Raw genomic sequence first — 19,843 nt, 5'->3', positions numbered from 1 at the left:
CAAGCCAAGGACCTGGTAAACCCTTCCCAGCCAACCCAGTGAGTCCGAGAAGGCTGCCTTTGCCAAGATGAGTTTTCGTATCGTTTTTTTTTTTTTTCCTAATTGTCCCGCCCCACTTTGGGGGGGGCGGGGGGAGGTTACCCTACTTTTATTAATTGTGATTTTGTTTTTACTGATGTATCTGGTAGTTTTTGTTTTTGTTTTTCAGAATGAAAGAGCCATTGAGAGATGGGTGCCAGAAAAGTTCTGGGGGAGGATAGATTGGTCATAGGAAGGGTAGTGGGGACAAGAGGAAGGGTCCAAGGTGAAGCTAAGCAGAGTGGAGGGCGCCCCGCGAGTGGGAGAAATCACTTCTGGTGTGGGCAAGGGAACGAAGTTGGAAGGACTGAGTCTAACGGGGAGCAAAGAAAGGAGGCGTTAAGGGGGAAATTGTCCTGGAGTTTGGGGGCACTGTGTGTGTGTTTTCCCCCAGTTTCCTTTCCAAGACTTTTTCTTTGCTCCCTTTCGCTCCTCCCCCTCCTCCCCGCCTCCTCGGCTCCCCTCCCCTCCTCGAGCGGTAATGGGAGGCTCCTAGGCAGGAGAAGCAAAAGAAGGAATTGTTTGCAAGTTCAGTCATCCAAAAAAGCGTCTTCCATATGGAGGGATTGGGTGCGCTGGGCGCGGCGTCTCCTGCCTTGTCCTCTTGCTGCGGCTGCTGCCACCAAGGCTCCCGCTTCCTGCAGCGGGGACCCTGAGCTGGGTTTCGCTGGTGTCAGCTCCGGCCACGCTCACACACTCTCGCACCTCGTACTTGCCGTGGCCACCCAAGCCCTTCCTTCTCGGCCCCGCAACTTCTGGGTCTCGGGCTCCTTTGTTGCTCCGGCTGCGGCCACTCTCCCGTGGTGTGTGTCCCCGTGTGTCACCGCGCTGTGCAAGTGTGTCGGTGCTGCGCGGGGGGCCGTGTGGCCCTCTCCGCGCCACCACGCGGGACCCGGAGCCCCGGCCCCCTCTTCCCAGGCTCCGGCTGCAGGAGAGGTGAGTCATGTCACTGAAGTTTGTTTTCTTTTCATAAAAAGTTGTGTTTATTTGTTGGTTTGGGGATAGGAGGCGTGTGGGAGACGGTCGCCCGCCCCGCGATGCCGACAGCTCCTGCGAGTGGTGCTGCCCAGCGCGGGCTCCAAGCGCTTGGCTGCGCCTCCCACTGGGGCTCCGAGCGCTGGGCTAGGGCCCGGATTGGGGCTCCTAGAGTCTGACTGGGATTCGGGCTTGGGGCTCAGTTGGGACTCGGAGTGTTCTAGGGCTCAGATGGGGTTTGGATGCCGGGGCTGGGGCTCGAGCGCTGAGCTGGGCTCCGGTTTGAGCTCCGATCGCTGAGCTGGGCTCGGGCTTTGGGGCTCCGAGGGCTCAACTGGCTCCGGCTAGTGTCAGGGCCTGACGCTGCACGAAGTTCCCGGGGCCGCCACTGCTCGTGCTCCGCTGCCCGGCTCAGGGCCGCCGCGCCTCCTTCTCTCACCGGGTCTGGGTGGTTTTGCTCCCGCGGTTCCCGGAAGCTGCTCCGGTGGTAGGAGGGCGCAGACATCTTCCCAAACTTACCCCGAATTCGCGCTGACACTGTGCCCTGGCTGCCCAGCCAGGCGGTGGGAACAAGCCCATACTCAACACCCATTTGCCTCTTTGGGGAAAAAGTTACCACCGGCGTTTTGAAAGGAAAAATACTAAATAAGGGACCGAAGGAGACCAAAAGCTAAACTGCCCCCCCCCCAAAGAATCCCCTGGGCTGGACGGTGGATGGGAGATACTGAATTGGCACCCAGAAGTGTTTGTGGGGCTGAAGGATCAGCAAGATGGGTGTGAGTGAGTGAGTGAGTGTGTGTGTGTGTGTGTGTGTGTGTGTGTGTGTGTGTGTGTGTGTAGTATCCCACTGGGCTTGTGATCTTGGGGATTTTGTTTCTGTTAACTATGAGAAGGTGGGGGGGGGTGACTGCTGGGTTTGGAAGGGCCTGTCTGTGGTGGGAGGCAGGCAGACCTGGGGGGCTTAAAGGAGCCTTGGAGGTGGTTTTGTTGACATGTGGCGATGACCCAGGCGCGGGCCCTTGAAACAAGCGTGGTGCTCCTCTAGAGATGTGGCACTTACGTCTAAGAATACGCAAATCCCATAACAGCAATCCCAAACAGGCACTTTCTGGGTGTGGTGAGGTGTTCTGGGCTCTCCTAGTCCTTCCCTGCCCGCTCCCTTCCCATAAGCTTTTGAACTGGAGTTACCTCTTACTGGATGAAGTGACAAGAATGTTGTTTCTGGCCTGTGTTGCGAGCACATTTTTATCACCTAGCTCTTTGTTGTACAGAATTTTGTAAGCACGGACCTTTAATGAATGTAGCTTTAAAATTCTTGAATATGTAAACACTTCTGATTTATTCTACCACTGGGTGCTAATTCTAAGCAAGTAGCCCAGAGTCGCGAGGATTTTCTTTTCATTCCTTCTATTTTGCATATCTTTGGTTTGGCCAATAAGTCTGTCCCCACTTTTTTTTTTTTTTTTTTTAAAGAATAGTGTGGAAAACATTAAAAACATCCTGTTGGACCAACGTGAGGGGCTTGGATGCCCATCTATCTGGATGGCCTGTTTCTTGAGCTTTAAAGAGACTCTGAGGTGAAGGGTTGGCCATTTTGAGGTGTGTAACAGGTTTCCCAGGAGCACTCTGAGGTCTTATAATTGGCCCTTTTTAATGGTCTCATAATTGAGACCCAGAAGGTTCCCATGGTAATCTGGAAGCACTCTGGGGTCAGCAGGACAGAGTTGGGGTGGAAACAGCAGTGTGGGGTTATGATTTCCCAGCTGGATGAGTTTTTGGAGTGAGTTTATGCAAAGACAGGGGGGGGGGAGGAACTTATAGTTCTCTCCCTGTGCCTCTGGCTGACACTGCCAGCCCTTGTGGAGACTGAGAATTTGTCCCTTCAGGAATTGGTTAGAGGCTGTCTATACCTGGGAAATCCAAGGACTGAGATCTCAGACACTGCCCCTTTGACCCACTTTTATGATATCTCAGAAGCACAACACTGCAAGAGACTTTCACTCAGGGGAAGAGGCCAAATCATGGGCAGTTGGAAGTGGATGTTGACAGAGTCCAGGATGGGCAAGTTCTTTGACCACAGCTGGGGAGGAAGAGTCTAGGGGAAAACCATGAGAGGAACCTGCTTAGCTGCTAGCTGGTTGGCCAATTCAAGATAAAGGGTGTAATTTATGTCCCTTTCCATCCTCCAAATGGTCCAGAGATTTTACTGTCTTTGAAGTGTTTTTTTTTTTCCCCAGTGGCATGAGATCCCTGCTCTCTTCAGAGGCCTCTCTGTGGTTTCCATGGCCTGACATGAATAGGAGATTATTCATGAAGTAATTCTGTTGACTTCCTCACGGGCTCCTGGGGTTTAAGAAAAGAGGGCAAGAAGTGAGCCTGAGGATCATAGTATTCCAAGGGCCCTGGGGGGTCTGGGTTCAAATTTCAGCAGTCACTGATAGGCTTAATGACTGGGGTTTTGTCTGGGTCTTCCCAACAACAGCTGAAGACCTAACTGCACTAGGTAATTACTGTCTAGTATTTTCTGGTCTCCGAATAAGAAAGAGTTAACCGGGCTTCAAAAGATGTCATTACACATTGGGAGTTGGCTTTCTTTCCTCCATACTCGAAGCTCCCTTGTTTTGGGGGAGGGGAATGGAAATGGAAGAGGCAGAGGAAAGAGTGATAGGCTTCCATTTTGAAAAACACATTGACTTTAACACATGTAACTCCGTGTCACTTCTGCACCCACCAAATATTTATGATGCTTCAGACACCAGGATAGGAACTTCCTTCTCCCAGGAGAGTCAGTTTTCTTCATCAAAGAGTAATTCCCCTTGGTTTTTTATTGATTATATAAACAGCTACTACTACTACTCATCACAAAAAAAATGTTTTGATAATTACCCATAATCCCGTCCTATAACCAACTTCTCGATTTTCATTTGTCCATATGTACTTTTTGCAGCTGTGATATAAGTGTTGAGTATTGTCACCAGACATCTCTGAAGTGTCTTTATAATTTGACCAAAGACTCACAGAAAGTACATCTATCCCATCACACTGATGTTGAAGGGATACACAGATAAATGAACAAGTGTTGATGGAATAAATCACATCCTAACTATGCTCTCCTATGGGGCCCTAACATGTAATATTTTTATAATTGGTGAGCTTGAATCAAATATTTGGAGTAGGTGAGCTGGTAGAGCGTGTTTGGTTTGAATCTTGAAATCCGTGCTTACAAAAGCTTTCCTAGGGAAGAATTTTGGCTCTTTGGATCCCTCAGGGTTGGTTAGGGTGGGGAGGTGGGATCCAGGCAGAAGCTCTAAGGATGTCTCAGGCATTTCCAGCACCGGCCCTGAGATTCCAGGCACCTGCCTGCCTCCAGCTGCTGCCCTCATCTGCCCTGCATCCTCACCGTTAGCCTCCTTCTTCACGCTGGTCCCATCTCCCTTGCTCTTTCTTTTGTTTATGTTGACATCCCCTCTTCAGTCCCACTACGACCATACTTGACAATCCCCACTGCCCACCTGTCACCCCCCTCACCACGACCCACCATATTATTCATCCCGTGGAACAGTCCCTTACCCAGTTTGCCACTCAGCTTTAAAATGGCTCCATGACTAAGAACACTGACTGGTCTTCCATAGGACCCAAATTCAATTTCCAGCACCCACATGGCAGCTCACAACTGTCTGTAACTCCAGTTCTAGGGAATCTGACACCTTCATACCAATGCACATAAAATAAATGATAAAAAGAATTCAAATCTCTCAGCCTTTTTATATGTGCTCCATCCCACTTTGTGATACTAATACCTTCTGCTCTGGGTTGACCACATATTGCTGACCATTAATTTCTGATGAGTTTATTCTTTGTCTCCTACCCTGCCACCCAGGGCCCTGTTCTTATTAAGTATGAGGCCTGCTTATATATTTTTAAGAAGTACTTTATGAATGTTAATGAACGAGCACTGCTGGATGCAAAGATAATGGTTTTATAAAATATAATCATTGTTCTTTATTGTTCATGAATTCTAGCAAGGAGGTAGGTAACTGGGAAATGAAAGAGGCCTGTGATCTTAGAAAAAAAAATTTCTTCTTTTTTCTTATCCATAAAATGGATTAATAAGGGATTGCTGTGGTGAATAGCACCGCACTTAGAAACAGCAAGGACTTCAGAACCCTCTCTGTTCCCATTGTTCCCAGGGTGAAACAGCTCTCTTTGGCTTCTGTCTGGAAACAGGCTTCGTGGACTCCATGGCCCATGAAGTCTTGTCAGCATCCACCTGAGGGTAGCAGGGAAGACGCAGAAGACATAGGTGAGGTTTGCTGCTCATTGTCTTCTCTCTCTAGCCTGCTGAGTCAGCTGTTTCTTCATGTTCTGTTACCACTGAGATGGCAGGGTTTCTCATCCATTCGTTCTGGAAGAGTCCAGCTTCAGATGAAGGTAGAATTCAGGTTGTTCCTAGCAGCTCATACACTCTTGTAGGCAAAGCTTGTGGTGGCCATGTGAACCCCCTCTCCCAAGGCAAACCTTGTCAGATATGTTGGAGACAGATCATTAGCCAAGAGATTTAGAGTCTGAGCTTGCTATGGAGACGTCCTGCGTAGGTTTGGGTGAGGAATGCCAAGTGTTTATGTCTCTGTCAGTGGTATCACTGTGAATGCCTTGTGGTCTGATGTACCAGGCAATGTTTATCTCACAAAACCCGGAGGGATTCTGCTTCTTACTGTCTTCTAAAATATAGCTAGGGAATAACTTCTCTTTTCCTAATGACGAATTTGGCCTTATCTTCAAAGGAGGCCTTTGATGTTTGGGACAGGATTATTGGGCAGAAAGCAGAAATCATAGCAGTAAAAATGCTCAGTGAATTCATTCCAGTTGCCAGAGAACATGTTGAGAAAGCAACAGAGAGGGCAGGGTAAGCAGTCCTGACGAAAAGTAACCCCAAAGAAGCCAAGCGCTGAGAAGTGTGGCAAAAGAACATTCTTCTTCTCAAATGAGTTTGAACGATGTTAGGCAAGAGGAGAGTGAGGAAGCGTGGCCAGGCTGGAGCCTCCATCCTTTCATTGCCTTTTCCTGCACACATGCTCTGCCCCTGGCATCATGGCATTTGATGATGCTTTGCCAGCTTTCTTCATGAGTCCGTCTCTAATGTTTGCTGGGAGAGTCCAGAGCATCTGGCAGTCCGTGGCTGGCCGGAAGGGAAATGCAGAGCAATCCCAATGTTAACGCATCAGCTAAGAAGTACTTCCTGAACCAGGGGAGACAAAAGCTCAGACTGAGTCAAAGCCAAAGACTGAGCCAGCAGTGCGGCAGTCCAGAATGTTCTTTTGCCTCTGCCTGTGTGAGCTGTTCCCTAGTTTCTTTCTGAAAATTCATTTTTTTTCCCTCTGTGGGTAATTAAGCATGCTTGAGATGTGAGATGCTAAAGTCAAAGTATTTCTCTTTGCATTTTCTTTTAAGAGTTTCTGAATTGAAAGCAGAATCTCCTGAGTCTGGTTCTTGGACATGTTTCTAAGATAAGTCACTGAATATTTTTCAGGGGGAAAGGGATGAGTAGATGATTTTGTTCTTCTCTTAACTCCATCAGATTTCTCCTGAGAATTAGAGAAACGTCTGATATGGTGGCGCACACCTTTAATCCCAGCACTAGGGAAGCAGAGACAGGAAGATTGCTGTGAGTTTGAGGCCAGCCTGGGCTACATAGAGACACCCTGGAGAGAGAGAGAGAGAGAGAGAGAGAGAGAGAGAGAGAGAGAGAGAGAGAGAGAGAGAGAGAGAGATCAGAAAACATGCTTGAATTTAGCATTTCGCTCAATGGTTGCATTTGCTCTCTTCCATATCTCTGGATATATAAGCGTCTGCAGTAGGTTTAGATGACTCTGAAGTCTGTCTCAGAGTAGCAGGGAAGGGGAGATGTATTGTAGGGGCAACCAAGTCACTGGGCTTCACAGCTGCCCCTAACCTCCTGGGCTCCCAAGAGATGGACATCACACAGGATGGGAGGTAAAGATGGATGAAAATGGCTGGCCTCTGGAAGACCCCACCCAGAAAAGGCTAGACACGGAGTCCTGAAGAAAGGCCCCCACACACACACCGCTTCCCCTGGCTCTGCCAATATTTTTCCAGATTAGTCTAAGCCAAGTGCCTTTACTAGTCTGTGCTTACCTAACATTTTAATCCCAGCAGGTTTATTAGGTATGGGTCACAGTTAATTGGAGAGGAAAATTGGGGGGTTCTGGGTTTATTGGTTTTCCATGAAAGCAGAGGCTGCCCTTAATTATCTCACAAATCACCTCTCCCACGTGAGGCTCTTTCTGAAGTGACTGCCATCTTCCAGCAGTTACAGGAGCAGCTTCCCTGGTCCACTCAAGGGAGGGCGCGGTGTTAACATGTCAGTGAGCACAGCGCCCCCTTTTGCAAATGCAACCACATAAAGTCATGGCTGTTCACGGCTGTTCACCTCTGTCATTACGAAAAGGATGTTTTGTAGCGGGCAAGGATTCTTGTACACTCATTTGCTGTCCTGCAGCTGGGAGTCACATTCCAGGGTACCGCCACTACCTAGGCAGGTCTGCAACCCGTCCTTCAGACCTTGAGACTCCTGGTGGCCTGCCATCTGTAAGGCCCCCGTCAGGCCAGGTGACAACCCAGTCAGGTGATTTTTCTTCTATAGGCTTCTGTTGCAGACACAGAGGCTGGGACAGCAGGCTGACTCTCACCCTGCTGGACTGTGGCAACTTGCCAGCTGGTTCCAGTGGGTGGTCCTTGACAATAAAAGAAAGGGGGAGCTTAGCCCTCCTCCCCAGAGGGGAACAACAAGGTGGCCTTCTATAGGTGGGCTTTACACGGGCGGCCAATCCCCTTGTCACAGCCACACCACTCAGGTCTTGAATGTGGGAGAAAACAATGGAGAGGCTTGTCTGAAGGTGGTATTGTCTGGTGTTCGTTTCGTTCCCCTGCTTTCACAAATGCAGCCTTGTGTGTAGGTACAAGGGCGTGAGCACACACGAGCAGCAGGTACCCTTCACGAAACAAGGCAAAGATTTCCTTCTCACTCCTCAGAGACGCAAACCCCACAGGGCTTCCTACTCCACCTTTCAGGGAGGCAGCCGTGGACAAAGGGCAGGAGAGTAGCCTGCTCAGTGCCAAGAGGCAGCAGCGACTGCCTTCGCCTTTTCCAGAGATGGAGAGTTACAGTTGTTTACAGAGTGCCTACTGTGTGCCAGGCCTCGGCCCAGCACTCCACTGTCCATGCAACCCTCCGGCAGTCCTGTGAAGACGGACCTCATCTTCGTACTTTGCGGGGATAAGGGAAGGGAAGCCTAGATGAGTGCATTGACTTGTTTTGGTCTCTTAGTGGATAAGCAGCAGAGCCAAGATTTCATTGCAGTCTGCTAACTCCCGACACTGTCATTTTAAAACAAGTAAAGCAGCAAACATGCTCTTCCCCCAGAGCAAAGCCCCTTGACTTAGGAGAACTCTTTCTTTTGTAACTAACTGCAAATAAGGGGCAGGTGGGATCCTTTATGAGAGTTGCCTTAAACGCCATTGGTACAAAACCAGAGTCACCGCTGGAGGAGCGTGGATCTCCTCGGCGCTAGGGATGCCAGGCTCTGTGGCACAGCCAGTGTTGGCTTTTGTAGGCAGTGGTGAGAGTCTCATGCACATTGGGTTTCATCTCAGAACATGTTTCTTGAGACGTTCCTCTCCCCTAGGATACTGTCTGAATCGCCTGGACCTCAGCTCCCCTGCAGCTACCAGATGATCCTTGCACCTAGGATCTTTGCAAGTCTAATCAAGCAGGTCTGCCATTCCCCTCAGTCGGGTGAGGGGGAGAGAGCTGTTTGGCCTAGTCGACACTTTGACTGGTCAGGAGGAGTGGCAGCTTGTATAGAAAAATACCCCGGGGAAGGAAGCAGCAGCCTTGACAGACAGGTAACTGACGGGAGAAGGTTCCTTGCAGGCAAATATTCAGAAGGCAGCCAGCAGAAAGGATTCGACAGGCACTTACCTGCAGGAGTGCTAACACCCCACTCCCTACAGGCTTTGGATTGTGCTGGAAGTTCTGGTGCAGAGAATGCGTAGTTAGTTGCTCCTTTTTTCCCCCATTCTTTTTTGGTGGGGGTGTGAGATCTAGGAGTATGTGTGGATGGGTATTTGCGTGGAGGTGGATATTTGTGTGTCATGGTGTAAATGGGAAGGGCAGAGGAGAAGTTTGGGTCCTGGCCTTCCCCTTCTATCTTGTTTAAAGCAGGCTATTTTTGTGGTCCTCTGCTGGGTACCAGGCCAGGCTACCGCACTGAGCTTTACCTGGGCTTCTGTGAGCCCAATTCAGGTCCTTACCCTTGTGTGGTGGGCAGTTTGTTTAATGAGCTACCTCGCTAATGCCAGTAGTTGCTTATGTTCCTCATTTTTCTTAAACAGGGGAAGCCTGAAGCCACGATATTCTGGTTGCGGAGAGGCATGGATGCCTGGGTTTACAATACAGCAGTGTGATGGGGTGATGAATGGGGGCTTTGAGACCACAAGCTGCTGCTTCTCCGTACTTACGTTTGCAGGTGACCTGGCCCAGGGGACAGGTTGAAAACGGCCCACTGGCAACTGAAAAAGCCCCAGCTGTCACATCTGTGCTTACCCACCTTGAGTTCAAAGATAAGAAATTCCAGGGCTTTAGCTAGAGGTTGGGCTGGGCTCAAGGGATCTTCCTTTGTAGGTGTGCTGGCTTTCCTTTGCAAGACTCTGAATGGAAGGCCGTTTGATCAACCTATCAGAATCTCTCTTGGATCCTTCCAGACCACCGCTCTGTCCCTCCGCCCTGGGAAAAGGCAGTGAAGGGTATTAGGGTCGAACAGGAGCTGGATTGGAAAAGAGCCTTTGCAACAGAAATCTAGGCAGTGTCTTTCTTTGTGAAAAGAAGGGACAGCCTTCCTGCTCGGGGTCTCTGCCCTGCCTTGGCTCTGTCTGGAAGGCTCTTCCCCAACTCCTTCCCTCATGTCTTGAGAGTGCTTGCTCCCCTCCTGCCTCAGCCTGGGACCCTTATTCAAGCAGCACGCCCACCATCATTCTCTCTCTTTTCAGACTAGTTCATGCTTCCTCACCACTGTCAGTCACTGCCTCACCGCTGTCAGTCACTTCCTCACCACTGTCAGTCGCTTCCTCACCGCTGTCAGTCACTTCCTCACCGCTGTCAGTCACTTCCTCACCGCTGTCAGTCACTTCCTCACCGCTGTCAGTCACTTCCTCACCGCCATCACTTCCTCACCGCTGTCAGTCACTTCCTCACCACCATCACTTCCCCACCGCCGTCACTTCCTCACTGCTGTCACTTCCTCACTGTTGTCACTTCCTCACTGTTGTCACTTTCTCACCACTGTCAGTCACTTCCTCACTGCTGTCACTGCCTCACCTCTGTCACTTTCTCACTGCCATCACTTCCTCACTGCTATCACTTCCTCACAGCTGTCACTTTCTCCACCCCGTCACTTCCTCACTGCTGTCACTTCCTCACCGCCATCACTTCCTCACCGCCATCACTTCCTCACCGCCATCACTTCCTCACCGCCATCACTTCCTCACCGCCGTCACTTCCTCACTGCCGTCACTTCCTCACTGCCATCACTTCCTCACCACCATCACTTCCTCACTGCCGTCACTTCCTCACGGCCATCACTTCCTCACTGTTGTCACTTCCTCACCACCATCACTTCCTCACTGTTGTCACTTCCTCACTACCGTCACTTCCTCACGGCCATCACTTCCTCACCACCATCACTTCCTGACATATACTTAATTACTCACTTGAATATCATCTCCTTCTCTACAACTAGAGAGACGCATGGGATGAAGACTTTGTTCATCAAAGCCCTTCTGTGTCTAGAAAGGGTCTAGTACTCCCTACCCCACCCCTGCCTCATCTGCAGGACTCCCCTCAAAAGGCATCTAATTAAGAGTTGCTAACAATGAACCCGGCAGTGGTGGCACACACCTTTAATCCCAGCACTCAGGAGGCAGAGGCAGGCAGGTCTCTGAGTTGGAGGACAGCCTGGTCTACAGAGTGAGTTCCAGAGACAGGAAATCCATGACGCCCAGAGAAATCCTTTCAGAGAGAGAGAGAGAGAGAGAGAGAGAGAGAGAGAGAGAGAGAGAGAGAGTTTCTAACAATGAAATATATTCAGTCCTTTGTAGTGACAGCGTCTACAACTATGAATTCAATCAACATCAGATTGGAAAATATTTTTTTGGCTTTTCTTTTTTTAATTAATTAATTTATTTTTTAAATTACACTCATGATATTCATTACACTCATGATATTAATCACATTTGTGGTATTCATAGATTACATTCACAGTATTCATTCAAATATATATATATATATATATATATATATATATACATATATATTAATTTTAAATGCCGAATGTCATTCCTTGAAGGAGGAGGAGGTCTTAAATACAGGCTTACAACACAATGGTGGAAAATATTTTTAACTGTCTCTATACTAAACATGTGCTGCCTTTTCCTGTTATTCTTCCTGAAACAACTCAATATGTCAACTATTTACAGAGCATTTACAGTGTATTATTATAAGTGATCTAGAGATGATCTGTATATATATGGGAGAATTAAATTAGATGCAAATACTGTGCACACTACTTTATGTGAAGGACTTGAACATCCACTGATTTGGGCATTCTTAGGTAGATCCTGGAGACGATTATAATTATCCATACAGGCAGTGCATTCAGGGTCTAAGCTCCCTGTTTTACTCTCCTACCTCTCGCCCCTCTCCAGAAAAGTTGAGCCTCCAGGGCAAGTGGAACAGGGAGGTTCCTTAATAATTAAGTCCTGTATGCTTTGAAAGTCAGGAAGTAAAAAGGACACGCGTGGCCAATTGAAACGGAATCTCAGGCAGGCAGAACTAATCTTTCCTACACTTGAAATTAGCCAAAATACCAGTGCTAATGTCCCTGGAATGGGCGTGGGGGACTGGCAGAGAGACCTTGATCTCTGTGTTTCAGCCAAGAAGAATCATGTGTCCCCTGTGGAAGTCCCTGTGGTGGGGGGCTTGGGCCTGGCTTCCCTGTGTGAAGAGTGCCACCCACTAAAACTCATGACACCCATTGTAGCCTCACTCCATAGAAACTTGAGGTTTCACTCTGAGCTGTGGCCACTTACTCTTCCTTGTGTCCCAGAAGACGTCCTACAGCACAGCACATGCCTCTTTGAGCAGTCACCACAATGGCTGCCATCAGCCTAGTCTTTTACTTGACCAGTGTCTCCTTCCCACAATACACTTACATCTCAGCTTCTAGAGAGTTCCCAGCCAAAACAAGACTTCATGTCACACCAAACCCGTGGCATCTTTATCTCTCATCAGAAGACTGCTTGACTCCAACCACATGCTGTCTTAGTTTTTCATGACTGACAGAAGAGCGGAGGTAATCACTTTAAAAGAAGGAAAGGTTGGGATATCATTTGTTGCTTGGCTTGTTTGTTTGTTTGTTTTGACAGTTTCCTGACTTTTAGATTGTGATCAAATGTCTCCATCACTTTGGGCCTGTGACGAGGCACTATCATGGTGGAGAGTCTGTCATGGAGGAATGCCGCTTACGTCATACCCCAGATAAGAAAGAGAAGGAAAGAGATGAGGGTCCCAATAGCCACTTTAAGGGAATGTGTCTAATGACCTAATGTCCTTCTATGAGGCCCCATCTTCTAAGGTTTCATCACCCTAGAAGCTCCCTGGACTGATTATTAAACCTTTAACCTACGGACCAATGGAGAGGGGGTAGGACGCAAAATTAAACAGTTACTTAGATGGCCACTGTTATCATTTTCCTCCTCCTTATCATTGTATCATTTATACTCTGAGCCTCGCCTGATTTGCTGACTTTAAACTATCTACAAGAGCTCATATTTTGGAACACTTGACTATTTAGAGAGTTTTGTTAACTGACCGTTGGAATTACATCAAACTGAAATATCAAACAAATGTCATAGTAAAGGAAACAACCAACAAAATGAAGAGACAGCGGACAAAATAGGAGAGGATAGCTTCCCCTGGCCACAATAGTTAAGATGTGGGGTCAGCCTAGGCGCCTCGTCACAGATGAATGGACAAAGAAATATGGAACACATACAGAAGACAGTATTATGCAACTGTAATGAAGACCAAAACCCTATCAGTTGCAGCAATAGCTAATGAAGAGTTGGGCTGCCTCTTACCCCGAGAGATCCAGAAGGTTCCAAGGCTACACACCTTTTCCCATCCAGACCTGAGAAACCTGCTGAAACCAGCTTGGTGGAGATGTTTGTCTTAACTGACTGGACTTTGAGTGGGTAGGAGTTCCTCAGAGTTGGTGAAGGCTTGAGAAAGCTTGAGAGTGTCTTGCCATGGTTATCCTATTGCTAATAAAGCATTTTAAAACCATTGCTTTCTAATCTAAAACCTCAAACAAAGATAAAGGCAGAAAAATAGTATCACAAACACTGTGTAGCGGTTCTCAACATGGAGGTCTTGAGACCCTTTCACAGGGTCAAATATCAGATATCCTGTGTATCAGATATTTACATTATAATTCATAACAGTAGCAAAATTACAGTTATGAAGTAGCAGCAAAAATAATTTTATGGTTGGGGTCACCACAACATGAACTGTCTTAAAGGGTCACAGCATTAGGAAGAACCACTGACTTCGAGGGATATTTTAAGTTTATTTTCCCTCTGCAAGTTTGGTAACTATCATCTAAGACACTAGCAAGCAATAGACAGAAACACGAAAAAGAAAGAGCAGACAGATTTTATCATGTGCCTAAAAGTACTGGAGATGAGGCTCACTGAGGACAAGATGGATGCTGACCTCATGTAGAACTTAGTAAAGAAGCGAGGGGGTTGGCTTCTGGAGGAAGGAGATAGCCCAACCTGGGCAAAGGTGAAGGATGTGCATTTGGACAGGGACTATCTCATGCAGATAAAATCTCCCAGGTCACAGCCACCTGTGCTCATCTGTGCCTGAGCAGATGCCAGTACCCCAGCCAGCGCCCTGTAGCTGAAAGTTTTCCTGTGCTAAACTGCTCAGCCATTAATTCAGGCCTACCACTGACTAGCTCTTACACTTAAACTCAGCCCATTTCTGTTAATCTATTTGTTGCCACATGTTCCATGGTTTTACCTGTGTGCCATTACATGCTGCTCCCTGGATGGCGGACTGGCATCTCCTGACTCAGCCTTCCTCTCCCAGAATTCTCCTTCTCTGCTTATCCCCCCTATACTTCCTTTCTGGCTACTGGCCAATCAGCATTTTATTTATCAACCAATCAGAGCAACACATTCACAGCATACAGAGCAACATTACCCATCAGACTCCTCCACCCAGCCCCCGCAGCAAGTCCCCCAGTCAGCCCTGTTGTGGTGAGGTACCAAGCAGAAAAAGGCCTTGTTTGCATCTGGTTACTAATGTAAACGTGAGCATTTCCTTTCTGCAGAAGGGCATCTCTTGGCATGGCTGTGCACACCCGTAATTCCAGCCCTCCAGAGGCTGAGGTAGGATGGTCAGCTGTTCCAAGCCATCCTAGGCTATAGAGGAAAACAAAAGCAAAAGAAAAATAAAAACCAGGACAGCTTTTGGGAGGCATTCCTGTGTCTGTAGAGGTCTGTAGTTTCTCTGGGTACCTAACCTGAAATATGCCAAAGACATCTGTTTGGAGTTGGAAATTTTTTTCTCTCCTCTTCACAAGGATTCAGCAATTATCAAGATAGAAGTTTTTCTTTCCTTTCTTTTTTTTTCATTTTGATTTGTTTGTTTTTTGTGATGGTGTTTTTCTATGTAGCCTTGGCTGTCCTGGAACTTGCTGGCCTCAGACTCAGAGATCTGTCTGCCTCTGCCTCCTTCTCAAGTGCTGGGATTAAAGGTGTGCGCCACCACCGCCTGGCGGAAGTTTTTCTTTTCTTGTCGTATTACCCCACTGTCATTTCCATGCTCTGTGTGAGTGGGGCAGAGGTGGATGCTACCAGGCTTCTTATTCCAAAGCAGGCTATGATTGTCTTCATGGTGTGGCACTCAGGTTGGATTTGCCGTGGCGTGGCACTCAGGTTGGATTTGCCATGGCGTGGCACTCAGGTTGGATTTGCAGTGGTGGCGTGGCACTCAGGTTGGATTTGCAGTGGCGTGGCACTCAGGTTGGATTTGCAGTGGTGGCGTGGCACTCAGGTTGGATTTGCAGTGGCGTGGCACTCAGGTTGGATTTGCAGTGGCGTGGCACTCAGGTTGGATTTGCCATGGCGTGGCACTCAGGTTGGATTTGCAGTGGCGTGGCACTCAGGTTGGATTTGCAGTGGCGTGGCACTCAGGTTGGATTTGCAGTGGTGTGGCACTCAGGTTGGATTTGCTGGTGGCCTGTGCTGCTGTACTTTCAGTTGGTGTCCCTTCCCCAGAAGCTGAACTCTTGCTTCAGAGCTTGAATGGCATCTTTGAAGGGCCCAGGATGTAGCTGGCGTTCTGTGTTGAGTAACTTGTGAAACAAGTTAATTCCAGGAGACAGTGGGATTCCACTGGGTGGGCACAAGCGGAGTGAATCCTTAGCTCTCCATGTTTTGGAGAAGGTGTAGATAATGGTAACACCGAGGTGGGGTGGGCCATTATTCCAACTCGAGGGCATATTGGGCAGGGCTGATGGAGCCTCAAAGATCCTTCTGGTTTCTGGAGCAGAGCTGTTTTGCTGGTCCCCAGATCCAAGCATCTGGCTTCAGGCCCTGGAAGAGATAGTGCAGGGTCCTAAGGAGGAGGCTCCATCCCCGACCTCTTTTGTGGGGTAGCCACAGGCAGCGTGCGGGCTGTCTGCACCCACCGAGAGCTCTGTGCCATTCCAAGACTGCTTGATTCATTCTGGAATTGCCAACAGAGGATGAGTGAGGAGCAGAGTTCCTCCCAGTGTTAGGGCCAAGGATCTGCTTCCTGCAGGCAGTGAGGCCACTCTGAGCTGCTCTGAGGCAGGGCTGAGTGAGTTGGCAATTAAAGTGAATACGTAGGGTGCTGGAGAGACGGGAGAGGTCCCACTTCAAAGTTCTTCCACCACATCCGACCCTACATCCACATAGCAGGCAGAGACTGTGAGGATACCAGAGACGGGTGTGCTGGCTCCTGGGGCAGTCTTCAGGTCCTGAGGCTCAGCAGCCGGCCGGCCCCTCCCCTCCTCTCTCTGTTGGGTGTTTTTCAGCTTAAAGTCCCAGCCTGATTCTCTCCTCCCGTGCACGCATGATGCGCATGTGTGTTTAAATTTTTATTCTTGGCAGAAGTTAAGACACAAAATGGATTTGGAAGCAGATGAAACCAGTCTGGGTATATGTTGGGCAGCAGGCAGCTTCATTCCTGGAGTGGGATGGACTCTATTGCGGGGGTGGAGGTTGTCTCCTCCTCCTCCTGTGGGGACCAGGAGGCCTGGGGCTGATGGGAGGCTGTTAACCTTCTGGGTTGTCAAACAGGTGTTCCAGTGGGGCCCAAGGGATATGGGACCCTTAGATACACTTCTTAGTGATCTGTGAACCCCTGGATTTCTCCTTTTTGCCTTTGTTAGCGGTATCTCTCTGGCTTCTTGGGTTTGAAGGGCAAGCGTTCAAATTTACGAATGCTTTGGAAAAGTCTCTTTCCTACTAACATCTCCCTTGGTTCTGAACCTCCATGCTCCCAGCAGTAAGCAAACGGCCCCATTAGGTTCAGAGACCAGCTCGAGGGTCTCCATCTTGAGTCCCAATATAGGTGACTTTTGCAGCCGGGCCATCTTCTTGGATATTTATTTCTATGTGATGGAAAGTAACCAGGAATCTGGAAGTGCCTGGCAGCCACTGAGAACTGCAGTGTAAACATGAGAACCTGGGTTCGATACCCAGAATCCAAGTGGCAATACCAGGCCTGGTAGTGTGTGTGCCTGTAACTCCAGCCGAAGCAGAGTCCGGAAGATTTCTGGAGCTTACCGGCTATTCTGTTGAGGCTAATTGTTGAGCTCTAGGCCAAGGAAAGACTCTGTCTGTCGTAGGAGGAGATGGCATTTTAAGGATGACATGATGTTGTCCTCTGGTCTCCCCATGGACACATGGACCAAGCACACATGCTCTCTCATAAAGAAATTCAGCCAGGGACTGGAAAGATAGGTGACTCCATGGTTAAGAGCACCTCCTGCTCTTCCATAGAACCAGGGTCCTATTCTCCACACACTTACAGGTGGCTCACAACCAACCTCCTGCAATTCCAGCTCCAGGGTATCCCGTATCTTCTTCTGGCCTCTGCTGGCACCCACACACATGTGTACAGACACACATACACATAATAAAATACATAAAACAAATCAACTTTTAAGATGGGAAAATTAACCTTAGTTTTAAAATCGTAAAAAAATGTCCTTCAAACATTACGGTAATGACTTTGTACCAAACCCCTTTTGCTGGTCATTTTGTCTCATGCCAGAGCTTTCCTTGAAGACATTCTTTGCGAAATGATGTGGATGTCTGTGCTAGAGACCTCCACACAGGGTTCTCAAAGCTGGCTGAACGAGGCAATGGGCAGAGTTGAAAAGCCTGTTACGGATGTGTCCCCGCCCCCACCACCCTCTGCCTAAGGGGCTGCCTGGCATTGCTGTAGCCATGAGGCCTCTGCCTGAGCAAGCTCCAGTCTGTAACATGGGTTGGGAAGACCGTCCACCTCCTGGAGTTGTTTAGAGGCGAGACAAGGTCATATGTGTGTTGGAGGTGGTTGCCTCGTTTTTGAATTCAACAAACAGTTAAATAATTGCCTTGGCTGTATGTTAAGATTGGTAATTTCTTTTTAACCTAAATACGTACTTTAATCGCATACTGCTTATCATGAAAACCCAGTTAATTACATCTACTAAATCTCAATGACACTCATATTACAAATCAGTAGGAAATCAGTGATTTGACACAAAAAGGCAGTAGTTTGTTTGTTTGTTTGTTTGTTTGTTTGTTTGTTTTGGAAACAGGGTTTCTCATAGCCCAGAGAGGTGAAAATGACCTTGTTCTTATGACCTGCCTGCCTCCAGTCAGTTTATTAAATTACTATGTGTATTCTATATACCTAACACACTTTCCCAAAATATTATCTTTTAATGATCAGTAAGCCTAAATATAAATTATACTTTCCATTGTATATAAAATGTGAATGCACACAATGACGTAAGCATCTCAGATACATTACACAACCAGTTATTACTGGTGGTAAATTGTGTGTGACAGTTTTAAGAGGGGTCATATACTCCTTTGTGTAATTACGCAAATACGTGGGCTAAAGGTGATATGGGTTCAGGTTTAGATTGTATACACCAAAGGGTAATTTTTGAAGCATCGCTAGTATTAAAAATATCAGGCATTAAATTGCAGGGTTTTATTTGGGGGCGTGTTGCTTAAGCTATACCCCACTGCACGCGTGAATGCAGATAGTATGGTGGATCAAACGCAGGGCTTCATGGAATGCCAGCCATGCACTTCACCCACCGGCCACATTCTCAGCCCCAAACTTGATCTCTAAATGTTAGTTTGCTCAGTACGACACTTTCAGCAAAGTAAGTGTACATGCTATATTTTGCATGACTTACTAAGGAAAGGAAAGGTTGTTAGAAAAAGGTTCTCTAAAGGCAGCTGAGAATACTAAGAAGCCTGCTGTCCACTTTGGCAGGGTCTATGTCTGTGCTGTGAGAAGGCAGCGGAACCCTGAGCCACAGAAGATGATGCTCATAAGTAGATCATAAGGACCCAATGTTGGAACCCAGCACAGCAGACCATGATGTGACAGTGAGACAAATATCATTTGGAGATCCAAGGGATTATTGGGAAACAAGGCCAATGGGTCTAGGGGAAATTGAAAACCAGTGATGGCACAGTAATATTTGGGGACAGGCTTCTTTCCAGATGTGTCTTTTTAACGATGAAATTGATCATATAAACCTGCTTTGACTATTTCTGATGTTTCAAGTGAAAAGTACAAATCTCCTAATCTTCAAACATAATCTATATTAAAATTGTCTCTTGACATTTTCCTATGATACCCCAAACAGCTACATGCTGCACATTCGTTTGTTTGTTTGTTTGTTTGTTTGTTTGTTTTCAAAATGAGCTCTCCAAGAACCTCTTAGGTTAGGCCAGCATGTCCAAAAATGTATTTGGCAGAGGTCCTCATCAGCAATGGTACTCTAAGAAAAAAATGGCACTCTCAAATAATTCCCCAGCTGTGGGTCATGTAAGTCCAAGCTTGCGGTTACAGACTCAGTGCGTACTCCATGTTGGTGATTCATGCTGTGTAACAGCAAATTAAAGGTTCTGAAATGCCTGCAGTAAAGAACTCTGACCGGATTTTCATACATAGCATTTCCCTAGATTATTTTTGGTATGGGTCTGTAACATTGTTTAACATTTGGTAGGGTTTCGGATTGTCTTAGGCAGTACTCACCAACCTCCCCGCCACCACTGTCCTCCACTGCCCACACATCTGTAACCTGTGGTAAAGGGAAGAAAATCGCTCATCTGTTTGTGTCATCAGCAAATAGCCACTGTGTTCCCATGGCGAGCCACGGACTATGATTGCTACCGGGTGTCTAACAACAGGCAAGATGGCAGTGTGTCTGCCTCCAAGACTCTCACTGTTTCGGGACCATTAGTCACACCCACAGGGCCTGGCTGCTCTGCCCTGTACCTGGGAACGGCAGGCAGGCGGGCTGCAGGGAAGGTGATAGGCGCCTAGGAGCTGGAGACTGGAATGAGCCCACCCCCTTCTCTCTTCCCATCAACACCTTGC

At 47.9% G+C, this 19,843-nt stretch overlaps 1 protein-coding gene across 4 annotated transcripts in view; it reads left to right on the top strand.

Annotated features, from left to right (window-relative positions):
• Window positions 1–572: 572 nt before the first annotated feature.
• The window catches only part of Boc (BOC cell adhesion associated, oncogene regulated), a 73,783-nt gene continuing 54,512 nt past the window's right edge, over window positions 573–19,843 (top strand). The window contains exons 1-2 of one of the 4 annotated variants that reach the window (XM_042259330.2): window positions 615–1,014; window positions 5,244–5,356. The gene's annotated coding sequence lies outside the window, so the exon portion shown is untranslated. Of the gene's footprint in view, window positions 1,015–5,243; window positions 5,357–19,843 lie in introns of all 4 variants that reach the window. The other 3 variants (XM_076548881.1, XM_006975773.4, XM_015994685.3) reach the window with 3 other exon arrangements.

The sequence above is a fragment of the Peromyscus maniculatus genome, chromosome 12, assembly GCF_049852395.1.
Source record: "Peromyscus maniculatus bairdii isolate BWxNUB_F1_BW_parent chromosome 12, HU_Pman_BW_mat_3.1, whole genome shotgun sequence".
NCBI lineage: Eukaryota > Metazoa > Chordata > Mammalia > Rodentia > Cricetidae > Peromyscus > Peromyscus maniculatus.
This window is presented reverse-complemented; position numbering and strand designations above follow the sequence as displayed.